Source organism: Lissotriton vulgaris, chromosome 1_1 (assembly GCF_964263255.1).
Source record: "Lissotriton vulgaris chromosome 1_1, aLisVul1.2, whole genome shotgun sequence".
NCBI classification, from domain to species: domain Eukaryota; kingdom Metazoa; phylum Chordata; class Amphibia; order Caudata; family Salamandridae; genus Lissotriton; species Lissotriton vulgaris.
The window spans coordinates 1,447,398,603-1,447,422,587 of record NC_141685.1 but is presented as its reverse complement, the minus strand read 5'-3'; positions in this window follow the sequence as shown (position 1 = coordinate 1,447,422,587).

Sequence of the window (23,985 nt, the reverse complement as noted above, 5' to 3'; positions counted from 1 at the left end):
TTGGCGACACACCAGCGACTTGCCATGGTAGCAGACCGTGAACTTGAGTTTTCTATTATTATTTCACAGGTGTATACGCTTTAAGGACATAATAGTTTGGGGACCCGATCTTCTGTCTTGACCCTTGTAAAATAAGCTTCTGACAAAGATGCTCGTCCTGCCTGTGATTTTCTAAAGAAAACATGGGATAAATCTAAACAACCACAACAAAATGGTAGTCCTCGTGACAGTACACCGCCCCCAGAAAACTCTGAACGGCGTTACAATTTTCGTGACCACTCTAAAAATAAAAGTCTTGGTCGATTTCAGGTTCCTGACACTCGTTCTCCTCATTTCTTTTAGGATTCACCTGATCAACAGTATGACAGAGGAGGGTGATCAGTTCATAGACAAGGAAAGTTAGTACAGCATAAATGGGGCACACAATGCTCTTTAGTGTGAAAATACCGGAGGAGGATCAACCACCTCCTTATAAGCCCCCTTTACAGAAAAAGAAAGTTGCAGTCCTTACAGCTAAATGTGCCCCAAATGGTGAGAACACTTCTCCCGAACAGGAGTTGGGCTGTGATTCTCCTCAACAGTGTGGCACAAGTCATCATAGTGCGCAAGACATTCCGCCAGCCCCTGGAGGTGAGAGCAACTGAAACTTTTGTCACTGTAGAAACCGCAAACACCCATGTTGCACCCCATGACAGACTATACCACTTAGATATTCAAATTGAAGTTGACGGTAAACATACCATTAAAGCTATCTTTTGGGACAGTTTGACTTCTAGTTATGACATTCATTTGGCGGAGGTCGATTGGCCTCCTCCTTTTATTCTTGCTTATCCCCAGGGTGAGGGTTTTATCCTCCCTTCATTTTCCCATCTGCTTCCAGGCTCAGTTAAACAAGCTTATGCTTCTGAATGGGCCCTTGCTTTGGCCCCTGCTTTATATCTCAATTAAGCTGTATCAGAAAAAGATTCTCCTTTCCAAGTCATTCCTATACACTTCACTCCACAGCCTCAGTCGCAGTATCCAATTAAAAGTGATGACTACGCCTCTGTTAAAGACATTCATACTCAATCATAGTATTAGGAAGAAATTGAACAATGTGTATCACAGATTGTTAATCCTCTTTTTCTGGATTCAGATCCTGATCAGTTGTTAGATCCCGGAGTCTCTAGTTGGCAACGGTATGCACCTTTGTCAAATAGGAACCCTTTGTCTACGTCAGGGCAAGGGAGTTACACACTGAAGATAACCCCTGCTCACCCCCTTGGTAGCTTGGTACGAGCAAACAGGCTTATCTCAGAGGCAGTGTGTTAAGCTTTTGTGAACATATACAGTAATATAGATGAACCCCTACAAACGGACACCACACCGAGATGTATCAAAAATAGGTACAAGTTATATATTTATCACAAGACCTTAACGACAAAAATCCACATTCCTCCAATGGGAGTTATCACTTCAACGCACAACAGAATTTTCGGGGTACAGGCCGCCTGCGAGGAGCGCAGCGTCGAGCTCAGAGTCACATTTGGACTCTCAAGGGATTGTACTTCTAGAAAATCAAACAAAGACTCTTCTCTGTGTCAGGGAGCTGCGATATCATGTGGCACTGGGTAGCATCTGTTCCTTGCTTCAGGGGAAAGCGAGGCAGCCGGGTCCGGACTGCAAATGCAGACAGGGGGTGGCTTTGGTCCTTACGGGAGAAGAGGTGACGTTACGGCAGTGCCGGCACCACAGGTCGATGCAGATGTCTTTGAATCAATGAGTGCTCGGTCACTCTTGTCAATGATCGGCTCCATCCAGATGATGATCTCGCAGTAGGTTGCAGTACAGAGGCAGGCGGCAGTCTATGGGGGCGAGTCGTAGCAGCATTCACGGTCTCATTGCAGAAAGCGGCATCATTAGCTGACTGGAGTTGCATAGTTCCTCTGTAGCAGCTGAAACCGCAGTTCCATCTCCGCTCAAACAGAAGAGGTGAAGTTGTTGGTATCCCTGCATCTTCAAACAGGAGGCTAGCTCGCTCTAGCCCTTGGAGAATTTTTGGCAAGATGATGAAAGTTTCTTCCTTGGTCCTTTCTACCTCTCCTTGGCATGAGAGACACCACCACATGCCAACCTACTACAGCACTCTGGCAGAGGGGCAGTACAACTCCTGCGGTCTCTTGGTGCTCTTCCTTGGTAGAGGGTCATCTTGTTTGTTCCCAAAGTGATCCTAAAGTTCTACTGTATCTTGCCCACTGCAGACACATCTGTTTATTTCTAATCAACCCTTTGGCTGTGTCTATCTAGATCATTCTATTCCCTTAATGTCCAATACTGTTTATTTTGGTTGCAGTTGATTCTTGCTCCAGGGTCCTCTGGGTTTGGCCACAACGCTTGGCTCACACTTAAACTGTTATTAACGATTTGCAAGTCTTTGTCTGGACTTATGCCTGTCGCACATTTCACTCAGTCTCGAAATCCCCAATGGGCATCCAAACTTTTCTGGATCAGTTTGGTGTCTTCTGCAGGCAGAGAGGGCTGGAGAGCCACCTCAATAAAACCAAAGTTAAGTGATTGAATTCTCGCCTGATTGCCAGATCACACCCATCTTACTGGCTCCCCTCTGGAGAGGGTTTGCACCTTTGAAAACTTTGGGCTCACCCTTAATGAGCATTTTTGTTGGTCACCTCAGATCTAAAAGTGCAAACTCAGACTTGAACATTACACTGGTGGTATCTTGAGAGCCTAGAAGGGATCTAGCTTTCCATAAAGGACGGCAGAGTTTTTCTGGCACTTCGCAAAGTTCCGCAGAGCAAAACTCTGTGATCTTTGTGCAGGCCTAATTGTTATATTTGCTTTTATGGCAACAGCTGAATTAAAGTCGAATTAAGTAAGAATGCATATCTGTCCAAGTCATGTATCACACAAAAAATGTATGTGTAATAACTAAGTGTACTTTTTCATTATTAAATAGACCCACATACGTTGCAAGAAGGCGGAAAAATTTACTCAAACAGCAAGAAGCATGATGTTAGAAAGCATTACCATCTCTGTCTTGAACATAAGAGTTAAAATTGGAGTTTGGTGAAATTACATCTTTTTTGTGAAATGTTATAAAAATTCATGAAAAATTTGGAAAATTATGCTTTCAGAGAGAGATGTGATTTACTGGTATCTCTAGTCACTTTCATTACATGCGCACAATATTTGCTTTCAAAAATCTTGCAAGTTAATTGCAGAAGACACGTTTGTGTGGAAAATAACTCTTGGTGAGACAATTTTTATGTTAGCCCTGTCGGCGTCTCGCAAGACATTTTTACTGCAAGATGCACATTAAGATATAAAATGACACGACGTCAAGTAATGTGGAATTTTGAGGATCTTAAGGAATTTCGCAAATTTCACCAGAGTAAGCAAAATGTCAACCAGGCCTAGATGAAACCTCTAGTCGATAGTAATACCCCTCCCATCCCTCAACAGTGGCAATTGTAAATGGCTCATAACAGAACATAGGATATCAAATGAGCTTTTGGTACGCATTAGCTAGAATTAAACCAGATCATAAATTGTTACATCCGTGTAGTGCAAAACAAATTATCATATTTAAAAAGACTTTATCGAGTGTCCGGTTGTCCTCCCGCTCCCATGTTGTGATCTTAAACATGGAATTTTGACGTCTGCAAAGTAGTCATAATTTCTCGTATTAATTATACTGGCCAATATTAAGAATCTGGAACTAGACCTCCACTATTTAATAATAATGGCGAATGTTACGTTTTTTACGACACTTTGTTGAACTAAAATAATTTTGGCCTAAATTACATTAACTAGCATGACATAAACACACACTATGGGGCAGATTTACAAGCCTCTTGCACCACTTTTACGTCACTTTTCCCTTGTTAAAAGTGATGCAAAAGTGGCGCAAGCGGCTTGTAAATAATTCCCTATATGGTTAGCAATTCCCTTAGCTCCTTCGTGGCGCAAGGTAACAGTGTCCGCGTGAGCTCATGTTCTCAATGCTAAAAGTCACATACACTATATTACCGTTACTTGATTTGCACTTGAGATTGCACCTTCAGTCATTCCATCAGTGAAACGCCAGATAAATGTTGTTACGGCTTGACACTGCATAATTTAGGCTGTCTTCTGTTTGTTCAGCACTCAAAGGCAAAGGGGATATGTGTTTGATCAGTCAAGACTGCAGAAAGATGCTCTTGCAAAATAATTAGTAATTGCTCATTTACAGTCATGCAGAGGTAGACGAGGCCTTCCAGACACTCGTTCAGATTCGGCTAGATGTTGACTACTAGTTCTCAGAATATGCACTGTTATAGTGCTTAAACCGTACCATAATTTTCCCCCAAAAATGTTTTAAAGCAACAATGCAAATCTCTATTTTAAAGCTCCCTTTTGACTATAAAGAGCATAAAAACATATTGTGCTCTACAATGAATTCAAGTGCATGCCGAACACAGGGTACAGTGACTTCAAAAATCTCAAGAACGTGAAGAAGTTTCAATCGTGTGTCATATTAATAAAATATTAAAATATTGGTAAACGCAAACTCAGTTTTAAAAAAATCATTCTCCCATATTTTCGGTCAATGCTGCGATTGTTTGGAGAGGTGCAGCCTTCAAATGCATTCTTTTGTGTCCACGAAAATACGCTTTCCATTAGTATTATGACATGTATTTCTTTGTCAAACGTGCAAGTTTTATATGAAGCAATTCCGAATATTGAAATTTCAGGACGAACCACAGGGTCCGTATTGGAATATGATCTGCGGCAGCTCAGGGGGTGTTTTGCGTGTCCTTTAGGTGATGTGTGAGAACAGTGCTGCAGTCTCGACATATAAGCTTGCTCAGGATTGTTGTCAGCAGTCCACGATAAACACATACCGCCCCCCCGCCAGTGTATCTTCTATTGGTTGTGACCGGCGATGCCACACATGTCTGCCTCACGTCACTGGCGGTGAATGAGGCACCCGCACAGTGCAACAAAGTATTCGCTTTGCATCGACGTTGGGATGCAGGCTATGTTGAAATGTGTGTCGCAATGTGGCTGAAAACAGAGCGAACTCTCCACGCCGTCTCTATATTGACGCCCAATTTAAGGCTAATAAGTAAATCGCATGCCTGCCTCCGCCCCGTGGACATCTTTAGCACTTACAAATAATTTCCGTTTCAGCCAGTTTATGTGCTGTACATTTTGACCTTCTAATGGTCTACTATTGAACATTTTTAGCTGAATCCAACAGAGTCTCTTGGAACTGTTTAGAGATACTTATTCATTTTTTTCAGTATTTTCTCAAACTGGTATGAATGTGAAGTAAAAAATCACCCAAAAAACATCTGTAAGTGGCTAAACTGGCTAAAGTGGCTGTAAGTGGCACCACATCCTCGCCCTGAGATATAATCCGTACATTTACGATCCGTGATCAATTTTAGACCTAAGAATGTCTTGTGTGATGGCGCTGAAGCAACGGCAGGGTCAGAGCGCTGGGGCTTTCAGATTACAAATACAGCAGCCGATAAGGCTGCGCGTTCGTAAACGGCCTGGTGACGGTATCATGTTCAAAGTGATATACACTTAAGAAAGATCTCATATTTTCCTGTCTGGCAATGTCGTCACATCAGAATCCCGCGAGACACAACCCAAAAAGATCAGCCAGGCTGACCAACAGATTTCCAGAAACCAAAGTATGATCAATCACCCAGCAAGGCCTGCAAAACGACATCGGAGCTTAGACGTGCTGCTGAACTAATGTTCATGTCAAGTTGGCGATGGATTATAGCACAGGTCCACAGAGGTATAAACAGCATCCCTTTGACGTGTGGAGGCTCGGGGCATTCAGTTTGATATGACAATGTTTGTGGGAGGTGTGTGGGCTTCGTGCACTCTGTACGTGTGGTGTCTCATGTATGTGTTTTTCGGGTGTGTGATTTGTGGGGGGTTTATGTACGACGCTTCGTTGTGTGGTCTGTCTCTGAGGTAGGTGAAATTGTGTGTGGGTCGTCCTCAGTGGGATATGCGTGGGTTTCTGGTGTTTGTGCATGTGCGTGGTGTGTATGGCATTTCAATGGGGCTGTGGCAGCCTGGGACTTTCTTTGGGGTGTTTATGTTGGTGGAGTGCATTTGGCGAGTACAGGTGATGGGCGTGGTATGAGCAGTTTGTGAGGTGCATGAGGTGTGTACAGGAGTTGTCTGGGGTCATGAAAGTGGTGTGTGTTGGCTTTGTGATTGTAGTCCATATGTTTGGGGGATGCATGTGGTGTGGTTGTCGGAGTCATTTAATTTCCTTGATCAGTCTAGTAATCAACACACTGCATCACCTGCACAATAGCATGACTGGCAAGGGTGTACTTTCAGTACCTCCACCCCACACAAACACTACCCCAAGAAACGTAAAACCTGAAGCCCAGGTGGAAACCAAAACTGCTCCAGCAGCGGAAATATGAAAGTGTGAGGGAGCCTGTCAGTTTTTTTTCTTTCGCTTGTGGCTATGGTGATTGGGAGGTGGAGGAGAAAGGGGAGGAGTACTCCTCTGCATAATGACAGCAAGGCGCGTGCATAGAGCTGATGTGGCTTTTGGGAAATGCTCTGATGGAATTCACGGTCCCCAAAGCATGCAGGGGGCGGAGCTATTCTGTGTAAAGCGGGCGCACGAGGGCAGCAGCCATGCACTTACTGCAGTAGGCGAGGAGCAGGCTCGCCAGAATCATAATTGCCCAGAAAGTTGAAGACATGCTCGGCAGGGCGAATGCATCTTTTCTGCAGATGATCCTGGGAGACGGAGCCATTGAAGCGGGTTCGCTTACAGTAAAATGTCAGTTAGTTTGGGCAGCCGACGCCCCCTTCGACAGATCACCGTTCTCCACGTGAAATCCGAAAAAACAACATCTCCAAATGGCACGCGCGTCCGCTAGCGTCCCTGTCATGCCTCCACCATCATCGCCAAGCAAAATACAAATATCCCTCCAAGTCGGCAGCACGTTTCCTCGTGCGGTAAACTCAGCAGCAGGCGGTGTGCATCACTCCAGGTGATAGCTGTGTTTGTCAGTCATTTTAGTTAAGTCCGACAGCGACGTTGTTACACACACAGAGCCCCGTGTCCTCGCTGTGGGAGCCTGACCTGCATTAAGGACGGAGCTGGGTTGCATTCAATGCCGAGACTGGGTGCTGACGAGCTCTACCGCAGTCACCAGCCGGCACAGAACCCAGCACGCCTGGGATCCGTTGGCGGCACGGATCCGAGCGATACCTTGGCTTTCCGAGCTGTCAAGTTCTGCCTCCGAAAAGGGTCCCCCAGCGCAGATCTGTCAGCAGCATATGCAGGAGCAGGAATGGACAGAGCTGCTTTACGGAAGGACGGAGGGTGGCGACAGACCTTGCAAGACACAGGAGGTGGAGGAGCCTGGAGTCTAGAGGGTTGTGAGGAAGCAGCGGGCACCGCTCCCCCTTCCTTGCTGCGCGCTACGATGGAAAGAACCGCTCTGCAGCAGCCGCAGCGCACGGCTGGCTCAGTCTGAAAAGCGGGCTCTGTGCGCCGTCGACAGGGGGGAACCCCCAGCTTCCCCCGTCTTCTGTTCGAGGGTCAAACTTTGCTAGGTGTTTCTGCCCCCTCCACCCCGCCTTCTTTACGGCACAAGCTGCGGGTCGCACCTGCAACCCCCACCCTTTCCTAGACGCACAGGGACCGCCCACACTGTCCTAAACTGCACCGCCGGAAGGAGGAACAGCTAGAGGAGCTATGAGGAGCGACCCACGCGGAGGGATGAGGGGGTTATTTCGTATGCTGGAAGGACAAAAGAAGAATACAGAGTGAAGGTATCCTCCCAGGCCCCTCGCACTCTCTGCAGGGTCCTTAAGAAGATTTTGTCAACATGAGAGCCACAGAGTCCGACTGGGACATACAATAGGCCCGGGGATCAAAATTAAAATGGCCTACATTAGTGAATGACAGAGCTAAAAACGTGGTCCATGATGAGAATTGGTGCAGTTTTTAACTTGTAAAGAAACACTATATGTGGTTTGCAAAGTACGGTAGTTCGAATGGATTTGAGCTTGCTGCAGGCAATGTTTTTATTGAAATAAGGGAAATCAACAGTAAAAATCGACACATCAGATCACCAAATAGGCCCACAAACAACTGGCAAAGCTGCCCACACACACTCATCTTTCAGAGAAACGGAGTGACGAAATTTGAGCCCCTTCCCCTGAAAAGTACAGAGTCCCCACCCAGTTAGAAGCTCTGAGGCCAGGGGCCACCGCCTGTGCACAGTGCTGGAGGGGGCTCCTGGAGCTCATGGGCTAAAGTTACACCAGTGTTTCAGAGCAGCCCTTCAGGCACTGCCTGGTTGCCCTACAGGCACACCCAAATCAGAACACATTCTATAAAGAGTTGAACGCGAGGTGGTGACCACTTCAAACAATAGCAATTACATTTTGTTAGACCTGTCAGCCTTAATGTGGTCTTCCCCCAAACTTTTTGCTTTGGATCTCCATATTTTTGCTTATGTTTTTGTTGGCCTTAGGACTTTGAGCCTTTCACCACTGCTTACCACCACTTTGCATGTGCTTATTCCCTAAAAATGATTGTGATTGGTGTATACCTGATTGACCTATTTAATTCACTTGTAAGCCCCTTGTAAATGGTACCCTATCGACCCAGGGCCTGCAAGATAAATGCTACTAGTGGGCTTGCAGCAATGATTGTGCCACCCACAAAAGTAGCCTGTCTAAAACTTGACTCAGGCCTGCCAATGCAGTACCTGTGCTTTACAGAAACAAAGGTCCTTAAAGAACACAATGACGTTGCAATAAATATAGACTAGAATCAGCGCTATATTAAAGATGTCCAGCCGGAAAAACAATTTAATGAATCAAAAAAATGCAGAGCAAATAAGCACGCAGTAATAGAGTGGGACACAGTCCTGCGTACTACAAAAACACAAAACAATTACATTCGGACAACAATATATCAGGCAAAACAAAAGTAGCTTATGGCCAATACGAATAATAAGGCCAAGCTTTCAAATATACAGTTAATGCACTTGTTATAATATATTGGATTAATGTGCAAACTGTTTACACAAATTGACGACGTTTCAATCCCTTTTAAAGAATACTAGGATCATTATCAGGACGGGATTTATACAAGCCTGAAACAATACACTGCACAGTTTACTACCACTTGGGCTTCTTATTTAAAAACTAATTGCAAAGTCTTAAACTCCCCTTTTACTCAATGTAAGTCACCCCTAAGGGAGACCTTGGGTAGCCCTAAGGGCAGGGTGCTATGTGAGTAAAAGGTAGGATATGAAACTTCATGCTTTGCTTGTCCCGGCAGCTTATTTTGTTTTTCACTACTGTAAGGCCTACTCCTCAATAATCTTTTAAGCTTTAATATCTGATCAGAGAGGAGTAACTTTTTAGGTTTAAAGTATTTTATTTAGCACAACATACAAGGACAAACATACATCATCAAGGAGCGACTAGGTAGGGCGGGCAAAGCCTCAGCCCCGGCGAAGAACTATCAGGTGCAATTCGTATGTGCCAGTCCTAGACAGTGGTACATAGTATGCAGTGTCGAAGCATGAGGTGACATTTTTATTGCACACCCCCCCCCAAAACCCCAAACTACCCAACTCCCCGACCCCCCCCCTCCCCCACCTCTCGTCCAGTGCACAGACCCTAACCAGAAAAAACACCATAGCCACCCCCCACAGGGAAAGCAAATCTCTCATCAGTTCATGGGGCCGGCGTTGCCGGGCTCGTGAGTCGCAATAGGTGGAGGTATTTGGGACAGGTAAGTTCTTTAAATTCTGAAAGCAGTAAGGAATGAAATGGTTGCCAAAGCTCATTAAACTGCCCTATATCTCCCGCCGCTGTGAGCGACAATTTCTCCATGCCCAACACGACCCACAATCTATGGAGCCAGCCAGTGATAGAGGGAGTAGTGGAAGTACGCCAATGTATCAGGATGTTTTGGACAGCTGAACCCAGTGCGATGGCTATTTGCCTACCCCTACGGGATCTGAGTGGGTACATCAGGCCATTCGGGAGTCCTAGCAGGATGTATGCTGGAAAGCGTGGTAGTTCAATGCCAAAGTTGGAATCAACCTCGTCCAGTACCTCCTTCCAGTAGTTTTCCAGGAGTGGGCAGTCCCATAGAATGTGCGTAAGTGTTCCCCGGTGCCCACACCCTCGCCAACATGTGTCCTCTTTGCTACGGTCAAATTCGTGAACCCGCTCCGGTGTATAGTACCAATAGGTGGAGACCTTAGTCAGCGTGTCAGTGAGACTCATGTGGTATGCCGAATGCCTCGCTCTATAGGATATGTGCTCCCATTCATTAGGGCTCAATGTCCTTCCCAGCTCCCGCTCCCAGCGTTCCCTCCCCGGGTTATAGAGGTGTGTTGAAGGTGGTTGTAGCAACCTATAGAGATCCGTAATCAATTTTGAATCAGATGTACGAGACAGTAGCCATTTTTCATACGGGAGGAAGAGCCTATCGGCTGTCTCTCGCACCTGTGGCTGAAGAGCCCAACGGCGAGCTTGCATATAGCGGTGTCTCTCAGTCTCAGGGAGTGAAAACTCCTGGCGGAACTGCGGGAAGGGGATAACCCCTTCTGGGCCATACATGTGACACAGGGCCCTACACCCGCCCGCCTCCAGTGGGTGCACGCTCCTTGTTCCATTCCTGGGGTAAAGTCCGGGTTGTGCACCAACGGTGTGAGTGGCGACGGGAACGAGGTGAGGCCATACGCAGTGCTAGTGGCATCCCAGACCCGCAGGGGCACTTTTGCAACAAAAGAAGCGTACAAGTTTTTGGGTCGGTGAGCCCGGCGTAGAAATGGGACTTCCTGCAGGGGTCTGCCCGCCACTGCCTGGTCCTGAAAGAGCCAGTGCTTATCGGACTCCCACCTACTCCATTCCACGAGATAACGCAACTGCGATGCTTGGAAATATTGACGGAAATCAGGTATTCCCAAACCTCCCGCTTCAGGGGCCAACAGTGAGAGGGCCCTGCGCATCCAAGGCTTTTTCCCCTGCCATATAAAGCGCGAGACATCCGTCTGTAGTTGCGGGATCCATCCGACCGGCGGGTGGAGCGGCAGGGCCCGGAACAAATAAAGCACTTGAGGCAGGACCGTCATTTTAACGGCAGCTATCCTGCCCAACCAGGAGAGGGTGCCGCGGTTCCATCGACCCAACTCATCCCTAATCCTTGCGCCCAAAGCCGTGTAGTTGGCCGATACCATGGCTGGCAAAGTGGGGGCTATCTGGATCCCCAGATAGGGTACCGCCTCTGATGACCAAACCATGGGGAATAGGTTCTGTAGATGGGCCCTAGTGGTTGGCTCTAGGGAGATATCCAGAGCAACGACTTTCCCACATTCATTTTGAACCCCGCGACCACGCCAAAAGAGGCCAGCTCCTCGATGCATGCCGGCAGGGCCGTTCTGGGCTCGTCAAGCGACAAGATGACATCGTTAGCGTATAGGCTTATAGCGTGTGTGAATCCTCCCATCCGCACCCCCTTCACCGCCGGATTGTCGCGGACCCTTTGGGCGAATGGCTCCATATAAAGCGCGAAGAGTAAGGGTGAGAGCGGGCATCCCTGTCTAGTGCCTCGTTCGATGTTAAAGTCCCTAGAGTTATACCCATTCACGCGAACCATAGCGGTTGGTTGTTTGTAACAATTGAGGATCATGGAGGGGAACTTATCCCCAATGACCGCCTTCATCAGAACTCGTTTCAGGTAAGGCCAGTGCACCCGGTCGAACGCCTTCTCCGCGTCCACCGCCAGCATCATTCTTTCCCCCGGAATCTGGGAGGCTTTCTCTAGCAGGTGGACGATCCGCTTCGTGTTGTCAACCGTCTGCCTCCCCGGGACAAAACCAGCCTGATCAGGATCTATGAGACCGGGTTAGTGAGGGGCTAGTCGTGCGGCCAAGATTCCAGTGTATAATTTTAAATCGACATTCAAAAGAGATATCGGTCTATAAGATCCACAGTGTTTCGGGTCCTTCCCAGGTTTGGGGATAACAGTAATGGAGGCCCGTAGAAGATCAGGCGGGATGGCCCCCGGTTCAGCAAACGAGTTGAAAAGACGAGTAAGGATAGGGGCCAGTGACGTACAAAACATTTTGTAAAAGAGCGAAGTGTATCCATCCGGGCCTGGTGCTTTGCCATGCTTAAGCCTGGCGATGGCAGAGATCACCTCCTCCATCTTGATATCCTGATTGAGGTGCTTCGCCTGCAAGGGATCGAGTGAAGGCAAGGAGACCGAATCCAAATAGGCAGCCATGGCCGTCTCATCCGGTGGCTCGCTGGTGTAGAGATCCGCGTAAAACCTGCGGAATACGGCTGCGATGTCAGCGTCTTCCGTCTGCACCATCCCCGTAGGGTCAGAGATCTCCTTCACCAGCTGGCGATGGCACGCTACTCAGAGCCTGTTGGCCAGCAATTTGCCACAGCGGTCCCCCCCAGTGTAAAAGGTATGGCACAGCGGAAGTGCAGCGTACTCCGCTCGGTCCAGGTCCAGGGCCGTCAGGAGCTTCCTCGCTTCCCTGAGCTGCCGCCAGATTCTGGGGACCCCCGTCCGTCGATGTATCTGTTCGAGCTCACGAACCCTATCGGTGAGTTCCTCCCTTTTGGCCTGTCGCTCTTTATTTTCGGCAGAGGAGATCGACAAAAATTCCCCCCGGGAGGACTGCTTTCAAGGATGCCCACTGTGTGGCCCGGGCGGTGTCAGAGTTGTCATTGTGAGTTAGATATTCCCGGATCGCGTCTTCAATGCGGTCCACCACAACATTCCTGTGCAACAGGGTGTCGCGGAGACGCCATGGTCTGGGAGGGCGAGCTGTCGGAGGTAGAGACAACGTAGCATCGACCGGGGCATGATCCGATAGAGACAACATGCCCATATCCGACCCCGAGACCAGCGCTTGCACCGGAGGCGTGACCAATAGGTGGTATAGCCTAGCATACGTCTTGTGTGCATGGGAATAATAAGAATAATCCCTGTCCATGGGGTGCATGTGTCGCCAAAGATCCAGGAGGTCTATCTCCGTCAGCCGCGCCCTACAGCCGGCGGAGTGCTGCGCCGACCTATCCATAGCGGAAACAAAAACCATGTTAAGGTCCCCCCCGAGAATAATGTGTCTATCTTGCGAGGCAGTGATATCCTCAACCGCCGATTGTAGAAAGCGTTCCTGCCGTTCATTAGGGCTGTACAGGGACCCGATCGTAAAAGTAAGACCCCCAATCCTAAACCGGTATGCCTTTCTGTTCGGTGAGCTTATGGAGGATCTCCCCTTTAAAGTGTCTGGCCACCAGTATCGCCACCCCCGCTGTCTTAGTGGCACAGGAAGAAAAGAATTGGGACGGGAACTTATGGGAGCGCATTCTGTGTGTGTCCTGTGGCAGCAGGTGTGTCTCCTGAAGGAGACATATGGCCGCACATGTATTCTCCAGGAGAGAGAGCACTGCCCGCCGTTTGACAGGATTATTCAGACCCCTGACGTTCAGGGTCACAACCTTAAAAGTGTCAGGAGGCATCGGGAAAGATGTGGAAGAAAGCGTGAAGACCCCGCTCAGATATGGCGGTGTGTACAAGCACCCCCAACGGTACCAGAGGCTGCAAGGCAAAGAAGAGAGTGTAGATGTTTGCACAGTTTCCCCGTTCAGGCAGACCAGGGTGTATGAAATTCGCTAGATTATCTAATATCCGCACAGTGCACTGGACGACCCACCCCCCCTTCCCAACTCCCAGATCCCCTCCCCCCTTCTCCCTCCACTCCTCCATCCCAACTCCCCAACTGTCCCCAACCCCGACCCGCAACTGTAACCACCCCAATGATTCCCTCCTCTCCCCCCCCGCTCCACCAACTGTTCTCAAGATTCCATTGTCCCAGTCCGGTCCTCAACGGACAAGTCTGCGGAAAGTTACTCAAGTGGACGTCCAGCCACTGCCCGCCCCTCCGCCACCCCCCCTCCCTGAGCCCCCAAACCTGCATTGTCAGAATGGCTATGTCGATCTCCCCCCGGAGAATATTCAGGCTGTCAGAGCGACTTCAGTAGGCGCCGGGTTTTCAGCCACATCTTGAACTGCATTGGCAATGTCCGCCCGGATAGTGGGTGAGTCCAGATGGGCAGAGGAGGCAGGAGACCTGCGTGCTGGGATCGATTGCCAACCGTCTCTGGTAGCACGCCGTCGACGGGGAGTGGGAGTCGCGTCGTCCGTCGCGGTAATGCCAAGTACCCCGCAGGTGTCCTGGAGGGAGCGAAGTTGATGCAGAGTCCTGTTCCATCGGAAAATCAAGCGGAAAGGATGGCCCCATGAGTACTGCGTATTGTACTCCCTCAGGAAGTCCGTAGCGATTTTGAACCCCTTATGCTTCTGTAGAGTTATTATCGAGAGGTCCTGATAGAGAGCAACCTGGTGCCCCCTGGAAGCACAGGGACTGCTGCTGACGTGCTTCACGAATGATCCGCTCCTTCAGGGGAAAGTCCGGTAGGAAAGCCAATATGTCAGGAGGAGGCGCAGAGGCCCTGCGAGCGGGGCCCACCCTGTGAGCCCTGTCTATTCTGATGACAAAGTCATCCGGCTCTCCCAGTATCTCTCTGAAGAGTTCCCTGAGATACCCAGCAACGTCCTCTCCCTCGTCTCCGGATGGAATTCCCCGGACCCGTATGTTGTTGTGACGGGAAAACGTTTTCCGGGCCCAAGTGAAGCAGAGACAGCACAAGCTGCATACAGGAGAGGAGAGCGACGAGAAGCGCCCCTCCTTTACATTTCCTGGAGCCTGATTGAGGCGTTAGTACACAACGCGTGAAAGGTCCAAATTTGACCTTCATACAAGAGTAGACATTAGTCACTCTTCACACCGAATTCACCTGGTCCTGAAGAAAGCCCCACTGACCTTAACAGGCGAAACGTGGCTGAAACATGTCGACCATTTTTATACACTAGAGAATGGAATATGTATGAATCCTAACTATTTCTAAGAACATATTCTACAATATTCTCAAACCCACAATTCAATCCCGGACAATAAAGTGCATTTTTCCTGGTATGATTGGATTGTTTTTATAAATCCACTCACACACCACCCACTATCACTAATCACTACTGTTTTTAACCTAGGGTGTTCTCCTCCTGGTGGAGGGTGAATACCAATTGATCCTATGATTTTGCACAGATGTGTAAACGAAGGCAGAGAATCAACATATACCGCCCATACCACCATTGTTACACGTAAATGAGGATCTTTTACCAAGGGTCATCCCAGTTAGAACTGTACCCAGGTTATACAGGACAAGTGATCCCCCCTCCCCCCTTTTTGATTGAAAATACTTGAAGCCAAGGAACTTGGTGGGATCACAAGTTTTCCTTCTCCCCCCCCCCCCATTTCATTGATATCTGCCTCAAAGAAGCCAGCCGTTAGGTCTCACACGGTGGTCCTCGGTGACGCACCGGGGTCCGGTCTCCCCCTTCTGGGCGCTGGGGCTCTGTGCCAATTCCACCGGGTGCTGTACTCTGCCACAGGGAATTCCGCTCCGGCTCCGCGACAACCTCCGCTTCCGGAAGAAGAGCGCGTCAAGGGCGTGTACTGCTAGGCCTCATCCCCGGCCTCGCGTAGTTTCTTGCGTCGGCCTTCCGGTTCCCAGTTGCACACCTCCGGGCACCCGCACTCAGCTGCTCAGAGCCAGCTACAGAGACTCCAACCCCGGACCTCGGACGCGTCTCCGCCACTGGTGAAGCTTCGCTTCAGGAGAGTGTGCCGCTGGGCCTCAACCCCGGTCTCACGTGAAGATCCAACCCAGGGGCCCCGGTTAACAGCCCATCGCCACCGAGCACTGGATATATGCACCGCTCCGTGCAGTACAGGGGTCCACTGAGGCGAGTCCTGCCCCAACACCCCAGCCAGCCGCTCCACCGCAGGACCTCCCCGGACTGAGTCGGACCTCGTGGCTGCGGCCCGCCGTCTTCTCGCGGAGCCGGCACAACTTCTGCACACACTCCTCGAGCTCTCAGGCAGCGATTCTGAGGGCTACCAGCACCACCGATGTCCTTGCAGGAAGATCTCACGATCCCATAGCAGATCCCCGGCCTTTTGGGGGGAGATCCGCAAATAAAGGCGGTCAAGGGGCTTGGGTTCACGGGAGCTCGCAGAGAGTGCGACCGCTCACTCCGCCATCTTGGCCACGCCGAGGAGTAACTTTTTGATGTTTTATCTGTATTGATGAATCCTACTTACTAGTGAGGTTGTATTTAACTTTGCTATTTTTTGAAATACCACTATTAGAAAGTTTTATAATAGTGACAATGGTTCAAGCAGAAAGTTACATAAAAAGAAACAACATTTTACATAAATACAAAAATAATCAAATTAGAAATCAGTATACATAGACCACATCAGAAATGGTGAAAAAAGGAGGAATTCGAGCAAAGGTACCCATAATAGATAAAAAGAAAAACCAATAAGAACTGCAAAAAGATCTTCTAGTGAAAAAAGGTTATATGAAATGACAAGAAAACAATACACAAGAGATGCTCGCACGGTTACTCAACAAATATTAATAAGGACACAATTTACAGTGTAAACAAAGAAACAATGGCAGTGGAAAAAAAATGACATAAAAACAAGCCTGATAAATCACAAGAACGGAAATTGCATTGAAGGGGAGTGAAGCGTATGCATGCTTGATTCATTTCGCAGCACTAAAGTTCATACATTCCAAATTTCAGTTGGGCCAGTTTTAAGGTTGCACCAACAAGTCAACTGCGACAGGTTCCAATTACCAAATGAGAAGGACTACATTCTCGGACACCCTCCCGGGACCAATATTCCTTCATGGCGTGGGGTTCCCACAGCACACCCTAAAAGCTAGCAGCCTCCAGCTAATGGAGGCCCCCTTTAAGTTCCAAAATGAAGCTGTCTACCAATGTCTGGGGCCAGATTTCAAGTGTGCTTGGGATAGTGAAGAAACCATAACCTCCACCACACAAGATCTGACAGGTTGTGAAGAACCACACAGTGCCGATTCATTGAGGAGGGGAGGTCCACCCGGATAACCAACTGACCCAGTCAAACACCTTTATTAGAAACATTTCTACTACTTCTTCTGCAATGTTGCTCTCCCTTCTCTCTCAAAGTTTTCCAAGTTTCCAAAGTCTCTTTGTCGGGCAATTCCCCTCCAGAATAATGACAAAAGTGTGTCGTCTATTAAAAGACATGGACTGAGGGAGTGGGGGGTGCTGGGGAAAAGGGAGTTCATAAGTCCATCACAGTTCCATGCAAGATCCATGCTAGGCTTGATTACCAATCAGCCGATGTTAGAAATGGGGGTCTCTAGTTGGCTGAGGTAGGTCCCTTTGTCCAAATAGGGAACCTTCTTCATAGTCAGGATAAGGGAGTTACACTCCTAAAAAAACCCTGCTCACACCCTTGGTAGCTTGGCACAAGCAGTCAGGCTTATTCTAGAGGCAGTGTGTAAAGCATTTGCACATAACCAACAGTAATACAGTGTAAGCACTAAAAGAGGACACCACACCAGTTTAGAAAAATATCAATTTTTTTGTATACTTAAGACAAGACCAAAAACAATAAAAAACCCACAATACAGTACTTAGAAATCTTCAGTTATCACAATAACTTTGACAAACAGTTTATTGAAATAGATAGCACCCTCTGGGGGTATCACAGCATCGTGAACAAACAAATCCAAACAGTCCTGGCAGACCGCAGCGTCGCAAGCCGGCTACGGTATTGGAAATACCCGCAAAACAGTACCTTTTAGAATTGTAGGGCGTCAGTGACCTCTCATTGAGCTTCCGAAAGCACGGCATCAGCAGGCGTCGGTGCAGGAGGTCGGTGCAGGAGTCGTCGGACCCTCGAAGTCACACACATTGCAGATCAAACTCCTTGCGGTTGAAGTCAGGGGCCCTGGCATCGACAGACGTCGGGTGCTGCGTTGCGACGTGCAGCAGTGTGTTGTACGATGCCCTCAGGTCGGGGTGTGAGCAGCGGCCTGGTGATGACATCAGATGGCGTCATCTGTGAGACCAGGGTTGCGGTGCAAAGTGATGCGGTGCTCGTCGCAGTGCCGGCAGGTCACGGTGAAGGCAGCGTCATCGTCGTTCCTGGAGCGCTGTTGTCGGCTGACGAACTGGAGTCGATGGCACCGATGTTGGTAGGCCAACGCTGCGGTGCGGGATTAGGGCGGTATATCGTGTAGCTTTACGAGTGGTGTCCTCGAATCATGGTGCAAGCAGCAGTGTTGATTTTGGCATGAAGCAGAGTCGTCGGGGATAACAAGGTGGCATCGAGAAGCGAGGCGATGCAGAGTGCAGTGCCCACAGGTCACGGTGCGAGCAGCAGCTTGGTGTCAGCGTCAGCAGGCATTGTCAGAGAGACCAGGGTCGCGTTGCAGCATTGCCGCTGTGCCCTGTGTGGTGCCTTCAGGACACAGAGTCGACAGCGGCCTCGTAGACGGCGTCGGGTTGCTTTTTCTTCTGTTGCAGGACAAAACACACAGTCTCCAGTGCTAAGGGCAGAAGAACTTGAAATCCTTGCTGTTCATGAGACTTCTTGAACAGGTGGCAAGCTCTACCTCAAGCCCTTGGAGAAACTCACAAAGGAAGATTGCTGAAAGTTCAGTCCAGTCCTTTCACTGCTCAAGAAAGAAGCAGCCACTGCAGGCCAACACAGCAAAGCACTCAGCAAAGTGGTAGTTCCTCCTCACAGCTTCTCCAGCTCTTCTTCTTGGCAGTGTTCTTGGTCCAAGAGAATTCTAAAGTTCAGGGGGTTGGTCCCCACATTTTATAGCCCAAAGCCTTTGTCCTCTCAGGCAAAGAGTGTCCGTGCCCAGCCAGAACCAGTTCTGCCCTCTCTGGTGTGGCTTCCTGGCGGGAGGTTGAGACTGCATTGTCAGAGGCAGACCTGGCCCATTCAGGTGAAAGGAAACCTCCTCCCCCTACTCTAAATGCACCCCAGGTCTATTCAGTCCTTTCCTGACCCACCTAGACTATCTGGAGCCATGGCTCCTTTCCAGCCCCTGTCATCCAAAACCCAGACAGTCTATCCACAACCCCAGCAGAGGCTAGTGGATGGATGAACAAGAAAATACCTACTTTCTGAAAGTGGTACTTCAAACACAGAATGTAATAATCACTTTCACTAAAAGATGCATCTTTAGATTCTGAGTTCAGGCATACTAAACTTTATTTTTCTACCTAGTTCCCAGGGCAAAAGTTATGTTTATAAGATCTTATACAAAAACTCTACATTTTGTCCTATGGGAACTGGTAGCCTTGAAATAGTGAAAAAGGAAATTGGCAGTAATTCACTGTCAGGACATGCCACACACACCAGGGCATGTCCTACCTATCACATACACTGGACCCTGCCAACAGGGGTACCTTGGGCCTACCTAAGAGGTGACTAACCTGCAGAAAAGGGAAGGTGACCAGGAGCTCAACTTAAGAACCCAAGCAAGGAAGACAGCCGGAACCTGCTTTGGGCTCATGCGAGTAGTCCGCAAGATCATCCCGCTCATCCCCCCCCAGTCTAGAAAAATCCTGATTCAGGGCCTCATTTTATCAAGACTGGACTATGGAAACACCCTATATCTAGGTGCACACATAGCTACCATAAAGAAACTGCAGCACACCCAAAATGCCGCAGCAAGACTAATGGCGGGAACAAAATCAAGATGCTCAGCCAGACCCTCCCTCAAGGCCCTTCACTGGCTTCCCATCCAAGAACGTATCTCCTTCAAAACCTTGTGCATCTCTCACAAGATCCTACAAGGCAAGGGCCCACCAATTCTGAGACACCTAATCAAGCGACATAAATCTTCCCGAGAAGACCGATCAGACACCCTGTTCTTAGCAGACATTCCCACAATAAGAAAGGCTCGCGCTGGCGGTCGCAGCTTTTCTTACAATGCCTCTAAACTCTGGAGCAGCCTTCCCATTAATATCCGGAAAGAAAACAATCTTCTCGCATTCCGCAGACTGCTGAAAACCTGGTTGTTCCCTAAATAATTCCACCCATTGGAGGTACGTCAAGCTTTAATGTTAGCGCTGGGGCGCCCAAGGGTAGCTACGCGCTTTAGAAATCCTAAAATCAAATCAAATCAAATCAGGGTTTGAGGCCCTGCTGCAAGCCCACCAGCAGTACTTAGATTTACAAGCCCTGGGCACACTCAATGCACTATACTAGGGTCTGACAAGTAAACCAAATCAGTCAATCATGGAATCACTAATCAATACATTAATTTACAATAGAGAAAGCATATGCACTTTAGCACTGGTCAGCAGTGGTAAAGTGCCCAGAGTCATAAAATAGCCAACAACAGGTCAGAAAAAATATAGGAGGAAGGCAAAAAGTTAAGGGATGACCCCGAAAAAAGGGCCTGGTCCAACACACTGCCTCTGAGATAAGCCAGTCAGCTCGTGCCAAGCTACCAAGGGGTGAGCAGGGGTTATTTTAGGAGTGTACCCCCTTACCGGGACTAAAGGAGAGGGTCTCTATTTGTCACAAGTACCTACCTGTGCCAACTAGAGACCCCAAAATCTAATATTGGTGGCAGCAGAAGGATTATGGATTTGCATTTGTGACTCATGTACAGTGACTGGTGAACACTACTTAGTGAGTGCAGACCATAACGATACCACATACTTTTTGGTAGATTCCTTTTTGGACTTTTGTTCTATTTTTAAAAGATGCCTGATTCAGCTGTAATGGGAGATACAGAATCCATAGCCTCCATTGAGTGTGAATGGGGAGAAGAAAGGCTAGAAAGCTACAAAGTAAAGTAGCCAAAGTATTTTTGCAAGAAATTCAAGGTTTCCACTGTTGGGTGCACCAAGAAAGAAGAATTCTACAAGGCACTGAGGGCTTGGTTAGAAGCAAGGAAAACCGCTGAAATTGAGGAGGGGCGTGACCATGCAGAAGTACAACAGAAAGAGCCAATTGGGCTCAAGAGGAAGGAAAGTACCTACGCCTGCAGGTAGCATTGGTTCTAACAAACATCTGTCTCCAGAGGAGTTGGAGGACAGAGAGAGATCAAGAAGGCATGGAATGGAGATGACCAAGTTCAAGGTGAATAGGCAACTGGAATTAGAAAATAGAAGGCTAGACATAGAGGAAAAGAAAATGCAGTTTGAGCATGAAAAAGCTTTGAGGGAGTTGGAGCATAAAACCAAAAGTTTAGAAGTTACTCCCTCTGGTGGCAGTATACCGTCAGTAGAAAGTAGAGTGTATATTCCTAAGGATGTGGTGAATGAGTTTTACAAAAATGATGATATTGGTCAGTGGTTCAGAGCCTATGACGTAGCCATGTCTTCTCACCGGGTCCCTGAGAGAGATTGGGGAGCGGGGTTGTTGGGAAGGGTCCTTAGTGAGGGGCAGGACACAATGTTAGACTTGTCTTCTGACTTCCACAATTCATACAGCCACATGAAAGATGCATTGATGTCTAGATATGGTTTGACACCTGAGCTCTATAGGCAGAGGTTCCGAAAATGCAAAAAGTTAGAAATTAGTACTTGGGTTGAATATGTCACTTTCTTTTGCAGAGCATTGGATGATTGGATAAAGGGCAGCAAGGTTAATGATTTTCAAGGTCTCTTTGATTTGATTGCATGGGAGCACTTGTTGGATAATTGTTTTGCAGAGCTGCACCAGCATCTGATAGATAGCAAGCTGACTAACCCTAGGAAGTTTCCTGAGGAGGCGGACTTCTGGGTGAGCACCCGCGTCCACAAGGATCACGTGGGAGACTCAGCCAAAGATGGGCAGGGTCCCCGTAGAAGAGTGGGTGGGACAAGGGTAAACAGAAGGAGTTCCGCAAAGGGGCCCAAAGTCATTCTCAAGTCAACCAAGGGAAAGGTTCCAGGCCTCCCCCTGAGAAGAAGCAAGGGTCTCAGACAGGTAGTGCTATTCCCCAGGGGCCCCTGAAGTGTTTCAAGTGTGGCGACTTGGGTCATAAGGCGAATGATACCAGGTGCCCCCTGTTTGGTAAACCAGCACCCACTGGTGCTCGGCCCCGGCAGATGGCTAGTGTAGCCTTGGGGGAGGAGATTGATGTCCAAGGTGGGTGGGGTCGCGCACAGATGACCTTAGTCTGTTTAGGAGACTGTGAGATGGTCTCAGAAGCTCAGCTATCCAGGAACACTAAGAAATATGAGTAGCGAGTGACCATCAATGGCCAAAAGGTGGAGGCTCTTTGAGATAAAGGAGCTAGTGTGACAGCTGTCATGTGTCACCTGGTGTCTCAAGAGCAGATTATCCTGCATGCATTCTGCCAAGTTGTTGCAGCCGACAACACAGGGAGTCATTGTCCAATGGCTCAGAATCACTTTGAGGGGGGGTCTCTGCTACTCTCAGGTAGCTGTGAGGCCCGCCATACCTGTTGACTGTTTGTTGGGGAATGATTTAGAGAGCTCCCCTTGGGAAAAGGTGGAGAAAACAACTCACTTGAAGATGGTTAGACTGCCTGACTGGGCGTGTGTGAGCACCCGGTCAATGTCATCCAGTAGGGGTTCTCAAGCGAACCTGGAGCCCGAGAGGGAGGACCAGAACATGCCGAAAAGAGAAGTGGCGGGGGTCGCAGGAAACCAGCCCCCGAAGTTTCCACGGCCCAGGAGGAGGTAGAACCTGAGGGGGATGCCCTGGAGCCTACCGAGGAGCAAGCAGCTGAACTGGGGGACCTGCCTGAGCTGACCCATTGGCAGCAAGAAGGAGGCCCCTCCAGGGAGGAATTTTGCAAGGAGCAGAGAGAGCTGCCTGTGCTTGTGGGCTTGCGGCAATAGACTGCAAGTCAGGCAGCAGGTGATCAGTCAGGGTCACACTTGATTTACTGGGAGAAAGGTCTCCTGTATAGTGAGCCTAAGGTTGATGAACCTGGGTCAGCTTGTGTGCTGGTGGTACCCCAGAAGTTCAGAGCCTTCCTACTGGGGCTGGCTCATGATGTGCCATTAGCAGGGCATTTAGGGCAGGACAAGACCTTTAAAAGGCTTGTTACCTACTTTCATTGCCCCCAAATGCGCAAGAGTTCAGATACTCATTGCAGGACTTGTCAGACATGCCAGGCAAGTGGAAAGAGTGGGAGGAAGCACAAGGCTCCTCTCCAGCCACTCGCTGTGGTCAGTACCCCTTTTGAGCGAGTGGGGATTGACATTGTGGGGCCACTGGACCCCAAGACAGCCATGGGAATCAGGTTCATCAAGTAGGATTCCCTCGCGAGGTAGTGTCTGACCAGGGCACAAACTTAATTTCCAAGTATATGAAGTCCCTGTGGCAGGAGTGTGGTGTAACCTACAAGTTCACCATTCCTTATCACCCCCAAGGAAATGGGTTGGTTGAAAGGTTCAACCGAACCCTAAAAGGCATGATTATGGGTCTAGAGGAACCTATGAGGCATAAGTGGGATGTCCTCTTACCATGCCTGTTGTTTGTATACTGTGAGGTACCTCAGAAATCTCTCGGGTTCAGTCCCTTTGAGCTTCTCTATGGACACCCAGTCAGAGAACCTCTGAGTCTGGTTAAAGAAGTCTGGGAGCAATCTCCCTAGGAAAACCTCCCCAGGATGAATATAGCTACATGCTGGCCTTCAGGAACCATACTATGCCTTTCAGGCAACTCGCTGAGGCGAATCTGGAAGCCAGCCAGGAGGAGATGAAGCACTGGTATGACCTGAATGCCACTCTGGTAGAGCCTCAACCTGGCCAGAAAGTGTGGGTAATGGCCCCATTGGAGCCCTGTGCACTCCTAGATAAGTGGACCGGACCTTTTGAGGTTGTGGAGTGCAAGAGTCCAGGTGCCTACTTAGTGGACTTGCGGTCTCCTAGGAACCCCTTGAGCGTCCTACATCTCAACCGCCTTAAGCCCCACTTAGGGAGGTCTGAAGTGGGCATGCTCTTGGCAACCGATGTTGGGATGGAGTAGTAAACTGTCAGCCTCAGAGCAAGATGGGTCAGTGGAT